At 38.2% G+C, this 17,386-nt stretch overlaps 1 protein-coding gene across 1 annotated transcript in view; it reads right to left on the reverse strand.

Annotated features, from left to right (window-relative positions):
• The window catches only part of LOC119579362 (mpv17-like protein 2), a 32,523-nt gene extending 19,879 nt beyond the window's left edge, over positions 1 to 12,644 (reverse strand). The window contains exon 1 of the mRNA XM_037927127.1: positions 12,512 to 12,644. The gene's annotated coding sequence lies outside the window, so the exon portion shown is untranslated. The remainder of the gene's footprint in view (positions 1 to 12,511) is intronic.
• Positions 12,645 to 17,386: the final 4,742 nt, after the last annotated feature.

Below are 17,386 nucleotides of genomic sequence, written 5' to 3' on the forward strand. Positions count from 1 at the left end.
GACCCGCTATACCCGGGGAGTGTGTTTACGTCATCCTGAAGGTCCATCCTCGAGGTCATTGCCTGCTATTCCGGGGGGAATGTGTTGCGTCTCCTAAAGGGTTATCCATGGCATACCCGGGGGAAAGGTTACTCATCTCAGGGGTTAGGGCATGCTAATCCGGGAGGTGTTAGTCATCCTAAAGGTCACCCAAAGGTCATGGCACTGCTATATCCGCGGGAATGTGTTACGTCATCCTCAAGGTTATGACATGGCTATATCCCGGAATGTGTTACGTCATCCTCGAGGTCATGACATGGCTATATCCGGGAGTGTGTTACGTCATCCTCAAGGTCATATTCCGGATTTGGCATTTTACTATCTACTGGTGTTGTATCAGGAGGTGGAGGATCTGGGGAAGGGCATTGTTGTGACATAAGACATTCACATGTGTACCCAGGAGGGAGTGGAAGGGATAGAGGGGATGGAAGGAGGTTAATGTAGGTGGAGCCGGAGCTAGGGGGGATGGGCTGTGTTAAGAGGGAGTAGTAGGAAGGGGTGTAGGGGGCGATAGTGAGTCCAAGTTTGAATCTGAGAGTTGCCACCCCGGCCTCAAATTTGTAGGTAGGGCAGCCTCTATAAAATATATTATAGGGGCCACACAGTTGGCACATGTGTGTGACTGTGCAGAGCAGTTTGATCGAGTATGACCAGGTTGGGCTCACAGAGGGCATCTGGCTGTGGAACGGCAATGTTTGGCAGGATGTTCTAAACGCCAATTTTGGCGGAGGAGGTAGATACAGTTGGACAGGGAGGGATTCTCCACCAATGTAAACATTAAAGGGAAGGTCATGTCTACGTAAAGTAATTTTGGCAATGTTAGTGGTTTCTTAGGATGACCTCTGGGAGGAATGGAGTAGCACTGTACTAATATCGCATCATAGTCTGTGAGGCAGGTGAGTAAGTCTACTTCACAGTCTGACCAATTTTTGTTATAGATAGGGCAGTTTGCTGGGAAGACAGAGACAGTTCTGGTGCAAGTATTGAGGGTTGGGTGAGGTCTGCAGGAATGGGGTTACTGGAGGGTTAGAGTTGATATTGCTATAGCTTGATTTGCGGATGTTGCTGTGACGAGACAGGAACAATTGGGTTGGCTACGGAATGGGACTGTGACATCTATAAATAGTGAAATCTGCCTGAGCCAGGGTGACATCCATTAATCAAGGAGTTTGGCTAGGCAGCTGCTGACCTCCTGGGTCATGACCTCACCTTCGGCGATAACGAGAAACGCCTGGAGGGGGTAGCCGAGGGCAAAAGCTGTGCCCCCACGCCCTAGGCTGGAAGTGACCCAGAAATACCCGAAGGAGTCAGTCCGAGTCCGTTCCTTGAACCGCTAACACCTTCCCTCCAACCCGTAGGAGCTGACGCCGCCTCCGCCACGTCTACCGTGGACGGCCTTGAGGTGGAGCAATCTATCAGCGCCTCGAGGGCGAGGCGAGGGTAGGTGGCAGAGCAGTGTGACATCTATAAATAGTGAAATCTGCCTGAGCCAGGGTGACATCCATTAATCAAGGAGTTTGGCTAGGCAGCTGCTGACCTCCTGGGTCATGACCTCACCTTCGGCGATAACGAGAAACGCCTGAAGGGGGTAGCTGAGGGCAACAGCTGTGCCCCCATGCCCTAGGCTGGAAGTGACCCAGAAATACCCAAAGGAGTCAGTCCGAGTTCGTTCCTTGAACCGCTAACACCTTCCCTCCAACCCGTAGGAGCTGACGCCGCCTCCGCCATGTCTACCACGTCAAGATCCCTTTTAATCTACGTGTCTGTTCCCTCAATAAAGCTGAGAAACAGATACTGAGTTTTCCTCTGGACCTGCCAGATAATATAGTGGTATTCTGGTATCATTCAAATTAGAGACCATTATAGGGACTTTGCCTAGTTGTTTTTGGAGGCATTGCTGGAAGAGGAGAGTGTTGTCAGAGTAGGGAGCTGTGGGAGGGGTCACGAAAAATCGGTCCCATTTGCTGGGATAAATAGAGTATTTAAGATATTTGTAGAGATGGGGGTAGTAGGAGAACAGGGGGTGGAAGAGGGAGTAGTGTTGAGGGAGGTAGCATTAAGGCTGTAAAGTAGTAATAAGGGAGGATGGGGTAGTTGATTGTAGGAGTAGAGGTGATGAAGTTGAGCATCTATTAACTGGCCATTATTTCACAAGAAATAACAACAATTACATGAATGTTAGTACTCTCTATAGACTTTTGTATAAATATGCCTTATCAAAATATGCACAACTGTAACCTCTGTGAAATCTTACTTTCTAAAAATTAATTATATATGATAATTAAGCATGATAACTGACAACTGCGTGTACGGTTAATCAGTCTTCTAGTTTTAACATGCATGATTTTGCTTGCTGACTCTCTCTCTCTCCTGCAGAGTAATTAAAATGCGAAGTGGTCGTGGAGAGTTGCCCTGCCCACCAACATCCGGATCCTACCTCGGTGGGAGGGGACCAGAAGGGTAGCAAAATTTTTGATTTTGGCAATGAGGTATCAGAGGGAAGGGGTAAGGGGGATCCAAGGAGGGGAAAATGTTCGATTATGTCACATTTCAAATACTTTATATATAATATAATATATTATTTATTTAATATATATATGGTGTTAATATATATGCTAGATTGTTTTTTTTATATAAGTACATTAAATATTTACACTGCAATTAAAAGTATATAAAAATTAAATACATATAAATAATACATATTTTATATACACAATTTAATATAAATAATAAATATTATATTTATATTACTAATATATATAAAATACACATATACATAAATAATCATAATAATATATGTTAATATTAAATTTTAATGTAATTTTAAAAAAAATATACATGTAATAAAAATATATAATATATATGTATATTATATATATATAGAAAATTACAAACTAAAAATTAATAAAATATATAACATAATGCCAACACACACACACCAACCAAATTATATAATAAAATATGTGTATTATTAATATACATTTAAACACAAACCCCCAAGCACACCACACACCCATATTATATTATATATATATATATAATATTTATAATATATATTAATTATATATATATATTATATATATATATACATATATCATCATCAAGGGGGGGCACATGGCATGAGAGTCCCTCGTGGCGAGTCTCCAGGCAAGCCCTCGGCCTCAACTCTAATTCCTCATGAGCTGCCCAAGCCTTGTCAAGCTGCCCAAGCCTTGATCTCCTGGGTCGTCCCACAGGCCTCCTCCACCCAGGGTTGTCTCGCAAAGAGACAACCTGATGGGCAGGGCCATCCAAAAGGAAAGGGCTGGTGCCCACATACCTGAGTTGGTGACCGGGGTTTGAAAGAAACAGGTTCCATGCCAGTCTCATGGGTAACCTTTGGGAAACTGGGGTCCTCCCAAACTGTACCCTATACTGGTAAAGGGGACTTGTTAAAAAGGCATCAAACAAGACCCCAAAGGGCTAGTGCATCCGGTTTCGCTTCCCAGAGAAAAACGGCGTTTTAAAGGCCTTGGTCCCCTTTTCCTAGGTACTAAATCTCCAAATGCTCTTTTTGATTGATTTTCTGGCTCATGTTGCCAACCAATCCATTATTGCTTTTTGGGTCTGACAACCCAGATTAGGGCGATGATACCAAAGTATTAAAATCTCTTAATTTTTAACGTCCTCGCCGAAAGCATGGACAAATGAAGGGTTTCCCCTTACGGCCCACAAATCCTGAATCTTGGTTTTGGTCCAGGAGACCTCTAGGCCTAAGGGCATCCCCTCATTTTTAAATGCATAAAGGGCCCGCCACCATGTCCAGGGACCCCACACTGTTTTGGGATGTAGCTTTCCCTTTATCCGTCCTTTTTAGGAGTTAAAAGTTTTGGGTGAAAGGACACAGCCTTGCTTCACACCTGAATTCAGACATTTTTTTTACTCATAATCTGTTTTCGGGAATATTTTGAAAAACCCCAATACTTTACACCCTTTTCGTCCCAGTAAAAAGGGCTTGCTATTAGGCCAATAATCCTTTGGGAATTTCACAGAGTTGGATCCCCCATAGCGATTCATGATGCACGGGTAAAATCCCTTCTTAAGTCGATGTAGGCTGAAAGAAACCCACGACAAACTCATGACGGCTTTCCAAATTACTCAAGCATAGTATTCGGTTTTTGTAAACTTCCCAGGAGTGAGTCCGACTGTTTGGGTCTCTGATGCCTAAAAGGTGGTTGCAGACCATTTCAAAAAATGGGGCAAAATTTTTCCTGTTTTCTGAGCAGCGTAATCCCATGGAAAACCTGCCCCTCAACAGGCAGGGGAATGGTAACAGATGCCAGATGGCAGTCAGACTGTTGTAAGCCCTGAGCCATAGGTTCACCCCTAGCCTTTAGAAGTTCAGCAGGGATACCACATATGCCTGTAGCTTTCCCACTCTGTGGTTTGGAATTCGCCATCCATTAGGGTAAGAGGTTCCTCGCTGATGGGTGGGTATGACACAGGTATTGTGATATCACTTTCATCCAACCCAACTGTTGGAGGGTCTACCTATACAACGCTCAAAATATCAGCCCTAAAATGAACCCCCCAAATGTCTGGTATCTCTCCATCCATGATCAAAAGAGTCATCTGAAAAAGGGCTTAGAGTTCAGCTTTCCGGGTTTGGTACGCAGGGCAAAGGTTGTTTCCATGAAAGGCCTTAACCCCCTCCAAGTTTCCTGATGAAATTTCCTTCCTTTTTCCAGGTTTGAGCCCTACACAAAAAGAAAACGAACAAGACCTATGCATTCGCCAAGCCCTTGACATGCTTCAGTGGCCTCTACTGTCTCAGGGAGATGGTTTCTGCCTTGCCCTTGGGCATACACCAATGGACTCCTGGGCTGCTTCGAGTGTTTCGTGCTTGAAGAACTCCCACAGAGAAACTGTGGTGAACCCACGGGCACACTCCTCCTCCCTTAGTATGTCCATGTAAAACCTTTTTGAAAAAAAATGGCCATGGGGGGGATGGGGGGGTTTTGAAGTGGACCTGAGGGTATCCCCAACAATCAAATGTTTATGCCCAGAACTCGGCCCTCCCCATTGCATTAACAAGAATGCGGTCAATTTAGTTGGCCACTGTACCTGTATCACATACCCTGTCCCAAAAGCAGGTTGGGCGCTTGTACCAACCAGAGTCCTCATTCTCTGGGGCCAGCAAAGTCCCGGAAAAGGAGGCTGTTCTCGTTGGGGACAGCTCCCGACCATGGGGGCCAAAGACTTCATCCCCGCTTGGTCCAGCCGGATACTGCACTGAAATCACCCCAAAAAAGCTAATATTCACTGGGGGCAATTGTCTGCCCAAAGGCAAGTTTTTGTAGAACGCCAAGGGGATGCTTCAGCTAATGCCATAATCCCTCAAACCGGTATCACTCAACACCAAAGGGGTTTACTCGACTGGGATGGCTATATACTCCCTGGAGGTGATGACCATCGCTGTTCCCGACCAGTAGTAGGTGTACCCCCCATACTGATCGTGCCCCTACCATCTTTTCACCTCCCAAAAGGGCAGCCACCTAACTCCCAAACACTTTAATTCCCTCATAGCAGGGTAACCACCTCCTGCCACAAGGAGGGTTTGCCAAGCGCCTACCTGGAATGCTCTCCTGACGTTAAGCCTTAGGCGGTCACTCTGGGTCCATGCCACCTCTGCCGCTCCTGCTGAAGCTGCCCCAAATAAAGGGTGTTGGCGGGCTGTGGGGCTCTCCATCCACCTGTGGGGTTCCCAAGGGCTTTGTCCCACAAGCTTCATGGTGGGTTGGTGCTTGCCAGGGCACAGGTGGGACAAGTAACTCTCGTTCCCAATATATCATATAATCATATATAGATATGATATATATATATATATATATATATTATAATTATATTATATTATATTTATATATATACACACATATATAATACCACACACACCCCACAAAAAAACACACAACCCCCACACTAATATACTACAATACATATTATTTTTTTAAAATGAATTACTACTTTAACTTTAAAAAAACAATCACCATGTCAAGTTTTGATATAGAGTCACTCTTTACTAATGTTCCCCTTCATGAAACCACAGATATTATATTAGGCAATTTAGATAGATACTTCTCAGCTTACCAAAATTGGCTTCACAAAAAGACAACTGAAAAAATTACTGGATCTTGCTGCCCATTATTAAGTGTTCACTTTTGATGATTGTCTTTATACCCAAACAGACAGGGTAACTATGGGCTCCCTATTGGGCCCTTCCTATGCCAATGCTTTTCTGTGCTACCATGAAAATAAATGGCTTAAGCAGTGCCCGCCATTGACAACACTTTTGTTCTTTTCAGACATCTGTTACACATAAATCTGTTTTCTGAATTATCCAAACACCTAAGTATCAAAGTTACCCACAAAACACAACATAACAACCAACTACCTTTTTTGGTTACCATTGTTAATGGCTTCTTTAATACAAGCATTTACCGTAACCAACCTTCACTGGCCTTGGCTTGAAGGTTGGTTTGGCCAGCTATACCCCATACATAAACAAAATCATATCATAAAAACCACTCATTACCAGAGCCTATAATCTGTGTAGCAGTTGGTCTACTTTTCATGATATGATTTTTCAAAAAAAAAAAAAAATGCAACAAATGGATATCTATTACATATTTCTGATAAAATAACAAATAATTTCCTGTGTAAAATATTTTCAAGTACACTTACTGTACCAACTGTTAAGAAGGATCTCAGATGTGTAAAACTCCCAACAAGGGTAAATTAAGTTTTGAAATAAGAAAACAATTAAAATTTCTCTTTTTTTTCCCCCCCCTTAAATTTTCCCTTTTTTTAAACATTATTTAAAAAACTTCTAAAACCCAATTGAGCCCCATGTTTTTCCAATTGTTTTTTTTTTTTTCCTTAATTTCACCACGACATAGGGGTTTCACGTTTAAAATTTTCCCTTAAATAAAGGGCCACAAAATTCAAACACCTTTTTGGAAAATCTTTTACCAATTTAAAATTTTTTCAAAAAAAATTTTTCCAATCGCCATCTTTTCCCCCCCAATTTGCCTTTTTGCCCCTTTTTTTCTTAAAACTGCACCTAAAAACCCCACAAAACCCCAATTTTTTTAAAAAAAATTTAAGATAACTTATAACCCCTTTAGGGCCATATCCCCACATTTTTATTATTTTTTTTTTTTTTTTTATATATATTTTTTTTAATTTTATTTTTTTTGTATTTTCTTTTTTTTTTAACCAACTTTTATATTAACATTATTAAATATGTATCCCAATTAAATGTTTTACCCTTTTTTTTTTTTTTATTAATTTCCATTAAAATTTATTTTTAAAATTTTTATAATAGAATTTTTTTAATATATAATTCCTTTTTATATTTAAATATTAAATATATTATTTATTTAATTATATAAACCCTTTTTTCCAATTTTTTTTCTTTTTTGGTTATTAATTATGACTTTTATATAAAAAAATATTTATTATATAAAATAAATATAAAATATATATATATATTTACATATAAACATAATATATTTTATATATAATTTATATTTTAATATATATATTTTAATATTATATTTTATAAACCCATATATTTTTTTTTTTTATACAAATATATTTTGTTTATTATATATTATATATATATATATTATATAATATATCCCATATTAAAATACATATAAAATTTTACATATATTTTATAAATATATAATATATAAAATATTTTAAAATATATAAAATATATAAAATACAAATTATTATATATAATCCCTTAAAATTATAAATAAATAAATAATATTTAAATTTTTTAAAAATAAATTTCCCCCAATAAAAATAATATATATATATATATAATATATTTATAATATATAAAATATATATATATATAAAATATATATTAATAAATTTTTCCTTTATTTATTTAATTAAATTATATTAATAATCTTTTCTTGATAAACCCAAAAAAATTTAAAAAAACCTATTATAAACCCTTTTAAAAATAACCCTTTTTAAAAATTTTCAATACCATTCATCCTCCCCCAGGGCCCCTTTATTTTCAAACCCCCTTTTATATAAAATTTGCCCTACCTAAAAATAAAAATTTAACAAAACTATTTCCCCCCCTTATGGTTTTTTTATTCCTCGCCCAGTTTTGGGGTAACCTTTTTTTTTTTTCCCTTGAAAAAAAGGTTTGTTATAAATTTTTTTTGAATTAATCCTTTTTTTTTTTTTCTTTTATGTCTTCTTTTTACCTCCCTTTAATTTTTTTCCCCTTTTTATATTAAATTCTTTTAATTGCAAAAAATCCAAACCTTGGGTTTTTCCAAATTGTTTTTTCCCCTTTTTGGGGCCCCTTTAATTTCAGCATGTTTTGTTTTGAATTTTTTTGTTTTTTAAAAAGGTTTGGGTTTTAAATATGGTTTTTTCGTATTAATTCCCTTTGTTTTTTATTTTTACCATTTTTTTTTTTAAAAATTTTAAAATTCCCCTTAATGTATCCCAAATAGAACCATGTTTTTCCAATTTTTTTTGTTTTTTTGGTTCATTAATTTCCCCACTATATAAACACCCAAAATTTTTTGTATAAATAAAAAAAAAAGTTTTTTACATTCCAATAAAAAAATTAAAACCCTTTTATAATTTCCCCATATTAAATATTTATTTTATTTTAATTATCCCAAAACAAACCACTTTTAATTTCTTTTTTTTTTTTTTTTTCTTTTTGCATTATATATAAAAGTTTTTAAAATTTTTAAAATAAAAAAATTAAAAATATATATAAAATTTGTATATAATAATAAATATAATATATATAATATATTATTTATATAAAATATATTAATTATATATTATAAAAAATATAATTTTAAATATATTATATTAAATATATTATATTATATACATATATATATTTATACATATATATAATAATATACATATTATATTTTTAAATTTTTAATATAATATATTTTATTTTAATATTTATACTATAATACCACAATTATTTCCTATAATATATAATATATATATATATAATAATATAAAAAAAATATACAAATAAAATTAAATATTATTATATATATATATATATATAATATATATAATATTTTTATAATATCAAAAAATTTTTTAATTTAAAAATAAAAATAAAAAATATATTTTTATATCTATATATATATATACTATATATTATATTATATATATATATTATATATATATAATATATTTTTATTTTATTTTTATATTAAAAATATATTATAAATATAAAATAATATATATAAAATATATATAAAAATTTAAAATATTTTATATATAAAATATATATAAAATATATATTTATTTATAATCCCCAAATAGTACTCCCCTTTTCTCCATGCCACCTCATTTTCCTCCCCCCCCTCATAAAAAAGGGAGGTGGGGGTAGAAAATGAAAAAACTCCCAAGAAATTTTAAATTTAAAACAAAGAAAAGAAAAAGCATCACAATACACAAAATCCCAGCCGCAAAAAGAAAAACCGGGGAAATGAAATTGTGATTTTTGCGGGAAAAAGAAAGCTCATAAAATTAAAAAATTTCCCATAATCATTTCCAAAGATACTAACAACAAAATAAAAAAACATAAAAAAAAAAAAAAAGACAATGGGAAAACCGTTACAAAAAACCCTGCCAAAAAATTTTCTATTCCCCCAAAAAGAAACACCCCCCAACCAGGTCCAGATCAAAAAAAAAAAACCCAGATGTATGTTTTCCCAAGAATACTAACAAAAACATACCAAGGGGAAAAAAAAACTAGATATTAAATTTAGAAACCAACCCAAATTGCAGATGGTGCCAATATCCATAAGAAATTATTGAACACTTAACATTGCAATGCCCAAGATTGCATTCTGGAAAAAAATAAAATTTTTAGAGGCAAATTAAAAAAAATAAAAATAACTAATCCAATACTTAAAATTTTAGCAGAAAAAAAATCCTGCCCCAAGAAGTAAATAAATAAAAAAGAAAACATGAAAATTTCCTACAAAGATCAAGAATAATAAAAAATCATATAAAACCCGGGATCAAAAAACCCTTTAAACACAGAGGGAAAATTCCTTTGAAACCAAAATTTAGGGAATATAGAAAAAGAACCTAAAACCCTATAAAAAAGAAAAAGGAGATGAAAAACTGCAGAGAAAATGAGTGGGGATGTTGGGATAGGGAAGGGGGGTTTTTCCAAAGGGTGAGTAAAGCCCCGGGTGGATAAATTTAGATGGATGAGTTTAAGGCCCAAACCCCCGAGGTATCAGTATATTTTTAAATATCATTTTAAGACCGTGGACCAAAAGGGGAAAGGGAATGGGCGAACAAACCCAAAGGAAAAATCAAATTTAGATAGGCTAATCAATGAAGGGGCATGCCTTAATTCCCCCAATAAGGTTAAAATAACTGAAATAAATGAGGAGAGGAAATGGTCTACCCTTCAGGGTCCCCATGAGGGCTCAAGGGCCCCGATAATTAACCAAGGGGAATACCGTGCCCATGGCTCCCAGAGGCTCTTCATGACTGACACAAAGCCAGCCTTTCATCCTTTCAGCATGGCTCTCACACCTCAGAAAGTGAACATAAGATGTGGATGATGCTGAGAAGGAAAGGAAAGGGAGAAAAAAAAAGACCATGCAAAATTAGTTGAGGTGTGAGCTGAAGTAGAAGATAGGGGTGGGCCCCTACACAGTCCCATCTCCTAAAAATCCCCACGGGGGAAAAAAATGAGCAAGGGTTATGGGGGTATTTTTCCAAAGGAAAACAACAAAAAAGGCCCCTAGACTCCCATCTGATCTGCGTATTTCCCTATCAAGAGCTCTGCCCCTACACTCCAACCCGACCACCATGGATTTACTCTCTGTGGGGCATTTGTCATGAGATATTTTCTTTATTTCTGACATTATTTCTTGTGCTGTGCCCCATTACCCTTTTATATCGTAAATGCAGGGTTTTCCTTTTTTATGAAAAGGGTCATTACATATTTCCATATCTTAGTGCAGTTATTCAGTAAATGTTACTAATATTAAACTATTATGTGTTGCAAACCTTTCTTATTATCAATTGGGAAGGAAATACCATTGATGAAAACCGTCGTATATTTTGGTTTTTTTGTCAATGGTAATTCTTTTGTTCCACAGAGCCATATAAACTTGCAATTATTATTCCTGGTTTCAATTATTCCCCAAATTTCCCAAAATGCCCCGAATATTTTTTTTATTTTCATTGGCCCCAAAAAATATAAGTGAAAGTATTGGGGAACTGTTTAAAGAAATGACCACCTTCTGAACTAAGGTTTCCCCATAACTCCCCAAACATTTTCCCGGGGATTTCCCAAACATCAAAGCAGAAACCCAAAAAACCCTTTCCCAAACCCGGCCTTTTGCCCCTGGACCTTTAGCAGATTGTTTCATGTATCAATGAGTGTAGTTTTTCCCTTTCTTTATAATAGTGTCATTAGATTTTCCTGTAAATGCATATGAAAGTATTGCACAACTTTCTTATTATGAACTTGTGAAGGAAAAACCATACATGAAAAGTGTCTTTTCAGTATAGTTTCAGTATCACACAGCCATGTGGTACCTGTAAATGGATAGAATGATAAAAAAATAAGACACCTCTCATCTATGGTAGTTCCTCCAAGTTGATAATAACAAATTTGTGCAACACGTAATAGTTTAGTATACATTTACAGGTAAATCTGATGATGCTGTCATAATCAAGGGGAAAAATACATTTTCTGATATATGAAACAATCACCACAGGCAGAAAGTAATGTCAGATATTAAGGAAAATAGGTAACGTCAAATGTTGTATGGGGAGTAAGTCCACAGTGACTGGATGGGGGTTTGGGGACAGAATCTCCAATAGGGAAATACAGCAATCAGATGAGGGTTTGGGTAGGTTTCTGGTTCATGATGTTTATCGATTCCTTGGAGTGGTTGGAATAAGAGGGACTTGGTTTCAGGGGGTGCAATCACCTCATAAACAATACTAATACTTTCATTAAAGTTATTTGTGATGGAAAACAACAAGAGATTAAAGGATATTACAGTGTGGATAACTGAAAGGAAGAATAATAACTGCATGATTGGATGGTTTTGTGAAACTAAAAGATTACTTTATCAATTACAGGCAAAGTTTACCTTGTGTTACATGGCTGTCTGAAACTGAAACTATATCCTATCCATTACAAGCAGAGTTTACCTTGTACATATGGTTGTGTGAAACTGAAACTTAGAAAATCATCGTCACTATCACTTCAATACCAAACCTGACACATTCACTGATAGCGAAAAAAAATAATTTGCCTTTATACTACGTAGCTTCTAATACTACACCTAGCGGCTCCACGACATATATAAAACAATATACAACAAAAATATAATAATCAGATTACAGTCATGGAAGTCATATAAGTATACGTACTTACCTTGCACGATCTTACAGATTCAGACGACCTTTCCTTTCAGAAAACCTTTATTTTTAATGCGACCACTTCCGTCCCGTGCCAGCAGACGATGCTCTCGCCGCTTATGGCGATTGCACAACGCTAGGTCGGTTACAAGAGAAATTTATAAACATGGGAACAAATATGAATGGGAATGAATACTTTCACAATGCAGCCGTGAAACGATCGTATGTGTGCAAAAGTGGGAATGTGTCGTGCTTTGCAAATATTGGAATTATTAGTGCCGTACCTTAGTTTTTAAAACTGTAACTGTATGTCACACAATTATTGTGTCTACAAGCTGCTCCCATATGTCTAAAGCAAATGATGGCTTACAAATAATCAGAAAATGCGCTGTCACATAATAGCACAAAATCTTAAGAAAAATAGATATTAATTATAAATGGAAGATCCGCCATGTAAGATCTATTATAGATCGCAGCAGTGATGCCATTCATAGAAAAAAAAATCTTAACACACCTACACACACACACACACACACACACACACACACACACACACACACACACACTCACACACACACACTCACACACACACTCACACCCCACACACACACACACACACACACACACACACACACACACACACACACACACACACACACACACACACACACACACACACACTGTGAAAGGCTATCATCCTTAGTACAATGGCTTGTAGGGGTATTGATACTTGTTAACAGCGTGACTCTTTATTTCTAGGAGTTGACACACACATAGGAACACATGAGACATGTCTAGTTATAGGGGTAATCGCGGTATGCGGGTCGCGGCCAGCTTGCCTGGAGGGAGAGGGCGAAGCCGGTCTTACCGCGTCGGGTACTGGACACGAACTCCCAGTCAAACAAGGTGAGATATAAAATGTCTCTGCCCTCGCTGAGCGGGTGGTTCTTATTTGGGACTGTGGATCCGGTGGTAACCAGCCACGTGGTCCACTGGTAACAGAAATAGAATTATGCATATCCTATATTGCTCGGCCACCTACTCACGCCTCGCCCTCGAGGTGCCTTCAAGGGTGACCTAACTTGGCTGGTCGTCTCGTGCGTTGTCCTGGTGCATCTTCGTGGCTGCTCGTCCCTGTTGTCCTCATCCTCCTGGTCATCGGTGTAATCTGTCCGTCCTCGATGTCCACACGTCCTCGAAAGTCTCGCACGGGTCTTCCTTGACTTTGGATTCATCTAGACCTCCTCGTAGTCCTGGCCCAGGCCTAACTCGGCGGCGTCCTCGTCCACATGTCCTCATAGATCTCGTCCAGGTCCTTCTCGCGTCCACACATCCTCGTAATCTTCATCTGGATCTACGGGCGTCGGGGCAGGGGCAGCATCTTGGGCGGCTGATAACTGCGCTATGAGCTCCTGGAGTTGACCAGATCTGCAGGAGTCTGCCAGGCGTCGCTCATGCACAGCATCCTGGGGCGACTGGTACCTGCGGCAAGGTGCTGGTTTGCTGGATCTACGGGAAGTCCGGCAGGCAACGCCCGTCCACTACATTATGGGATGGCTTAACACCTGCTCTGACGACATCTGGCCGCAGGCCTATGGCGATCCTCCGATGACGTCCTTCTCACAGCATCCTAAGGGTCCTCCTTCGGTGCCGTGTCGGTCCGACTGCAATATATAGTCGGGGAACCAGATCATACACGTAAGGGCCAGAGTAAGAGAAAAAGAAAGGCAACAGAGAAGAGGGGGTGTTAACGACCACTAGTCGGTTATTAAAAAAAAATTGCGGTTTTTAATATTGGTTTTTAATTTATTTTCGTTTTTTTTTTCATTTTGTGTTTTATTATCACAAAGATAAAGAAGAAAATAGAAGAGGGGGACGTCAGTAGCGATCCGCATGGACCTGGCTTGAACTACCAACCATCTCTGATAGATATGAGAGTAGATAAGGGAAACGACAACGGCAATCCGGAAGGATTTACTTGAACCACTGTCGTCACACAGAGAAGAAATAAATTTAAATTGTACATCATGTATGAGTCACTCGTCACGACAAAATTACAGGCTAAAGAGATACATCATAAATCTTTACGCCAGCAACCAACCCTATTAATGAAAAGATTCAGTGTCTTTTATCCTGCGTGTGTGAGTGAGTTGAATGTGTGTGTTTATGCGTGTGTGAGTGACAGCTAGCGTGAATGAGAGGAAAAGCGAGAGTGACCTCACACAGAGAATGAATCACAAACACGAATATTAATGTTAGCAATGCTCGCTATTTAAAATTATTTCAACTACCACATTGAATTCAACATATAATGATATATGACAGAATGTACGCATAAATGAATGGTGACATGAAAAAAAATATTCGCCACTTTTTAGCAAGCAAATCTTCTCGGGGTCAGAAATATGAACTGCTGAGGTACATGTCTAGCTATGCATGTCAGACTTCATTAATGGGTGGATCCTATACCCAAATGCCGTATATGACTGAAGCGACTCGAGCCAGGGAAATCTATAAAAAACCTGCTCTTTTCTGCGTATCTGTGATGGGTGCTCACAAAATTCCCTAAGGATATTTGAATTATAACGAATCACACAAACACTTGGGATATACCTAAAACATGCAAGAGACTTCAAGAGGGTGAGAAAGGTGTGATTAATAAGCAAATAATGATTCTAGCTTAAACCCTAGTCCTACATTAATTAACGGACGTAACCGCGGGTCACACCGACTCAAAGGTGCCGATCGAACGAATAACTTCGGTTTAATGTACCTACTTTCGAATGACGGAGCGCAGATCTATAAGGCGTTTACGCAACCCGGGCAATATCGGGCAATCCTGTGCACTAGGATATGGGGGAAGACCCTACGCTATATTCAAAAAATACATTTTAATGAAATTGCGTTACATGCTCCGTCATGTCACCAAAAAGCAATGTAACAATGCCATGGTTAACCCCCAAGGCGTCAACAAAACAACCAAATTATAGGGAACCAAGCGGTCATCCTTCGCACGTCGCCACCGACTGGGAAAAGAGAAAGTGAGATCAGGTCAAGACGGGAAAATAACCTTTTCTCATCCAAATGACTGCAAGAAAAGGGACGTTGAGGTCAGGGCAAGGGGAGGAACAAGATAAAATGAAATGATATTCGTGATGAGATAAAATCACGAACGCATTAAATTTGTTGCAGATGAAACAACATAAATCTCTAAAAACGAGAGAATCAGTTAACTACTTAACTAATGAACGATATTCATGTTTATTGACCACATACTCGATCACACGGAAATGCGATCTGAAGTGAAGGGAATAGTGTGAGAACGTGCCATTTGCTGTCATTTAGCACTTTTTACCCAACAAATAACAACGGTTTAATACATATATGGGAGAAGGAAAAGAAATAAGAAAAGGCGGCCCAAACGTGTACTTACGTGTTTTTTTTTTTTTCTTCTTCAACATGTCTTCTAGCGGTCGAGTGGATTTTCTTCGGGGTTGGTGTGTCTGTGTTGCATTCCAAAAGGATGCAACGGCCCTCACTGCCACCGGTTATAGCGAGTATGCGTACTTAGTACAGTGGCTGACAGGGACTCAAAACACACGTAAAGGGGTGAACACACGCTACGACCTGGCTTCGGGTTAAAGCACTGCGCGGGGTCACGCGGTGTCGGGGCAGCCCGACACCGAGGCGAGGGCTAAACCGACCTTACCGAGCTGGTCGCTGGCGACAAACTCCCGGTCAAACGAGGTGAGATATAAAATGTGACCTCCGCCCTCGCTGAGCGGGTGGTTCTTATTTGGGACTTTGGATCCGCCTGGTAACCAGCCACGTGGTCCACTGGTAATAGAAATAGAATTATGCACATCCTAAACACACACGTGTGTGTGTGTGTGTTAAGATCTTTATTTTATGAATGGCAGTAAATTTCATATATATATATATATATATATATATATATATATATATATATATATATATATATCAGAGCAAATGGTAAAAGCTCGCTCTCTCTCTCTCTCTATATATATATGTGTGTGTGTGTGTGTGTGTGTGTGTGTGTGTGTGTGTGTGTGTGTGTTTGTGTGTGTGTGTGAGTCTGTATAAACACACACACACACACACACACACACACACACACACACACACACACACACACACACACACACACACACACATACCTACATAACATACATACATACATACTTATATATATATATATTATATATATATATATATATATATATATATATATAAACATATATATAATATTATATAATATATATTATATATATATATATATATATATATATATATATATATATATATAAGATCTGTGGCTTGCATGCAGTCCTGTTTGCCGTTTGGGAGACTGGTACCATTCCTTCTGACTGGAAAAGGGGCTTGGTCATCCCTATCTGGAGAGGGAAAGGGGACCAAAGGGTCTGTGGCAACTACAGAGGTATTGCATTACTCAGTGTACCAGGCAAGGTCCTCGCTCATCTGCTCTTGGCGCGAGTGCGCGACCACCTTTTTACGAGAACAGAAACCTGAGCAGTCTGGGTTTACACCCAAGAAGTCAACTGTAGACCGTGTCTTAGCACTTCGTGTCCTTGTGGAACGCCGACTTGAGTTTCAACAAGGTATGCTTGCAGCTTATGTTGATCTCAAGAAGGCTTTCGACTTAGTCGAGTCTCTGGAGCCTACTGGGTCTCCGTGGGACCCCCCCCCCCTGGGATTATTGGTGTTGTCTGGCCTGTATACAGATACCGATAGTGCTGTCAAGTGTGTGCTGGGGGGGGGCATTCTGCATTTCTTGTGTCTGCGGGTGAGGCAGGGATTGTCCTGCCCCACCCCATAATACTTGTTGGGTGGAACTTGCGCCGGGGTGAAA

Source organism: Penaeus monodon, chromosome 12, assembly GCF_015228065.2.
Source record: "Penaeus monodon isolate SGIC_2016 chromosome 12, NSTDA_Pmon_1, whole genome shotgun sequence".
Lineage (NCBI taxonomy): Eukaryota > Metazoa > Arthropoda > Malacostraca > Decapoda > Penaeidae > Penaeus > Penaeus monodon.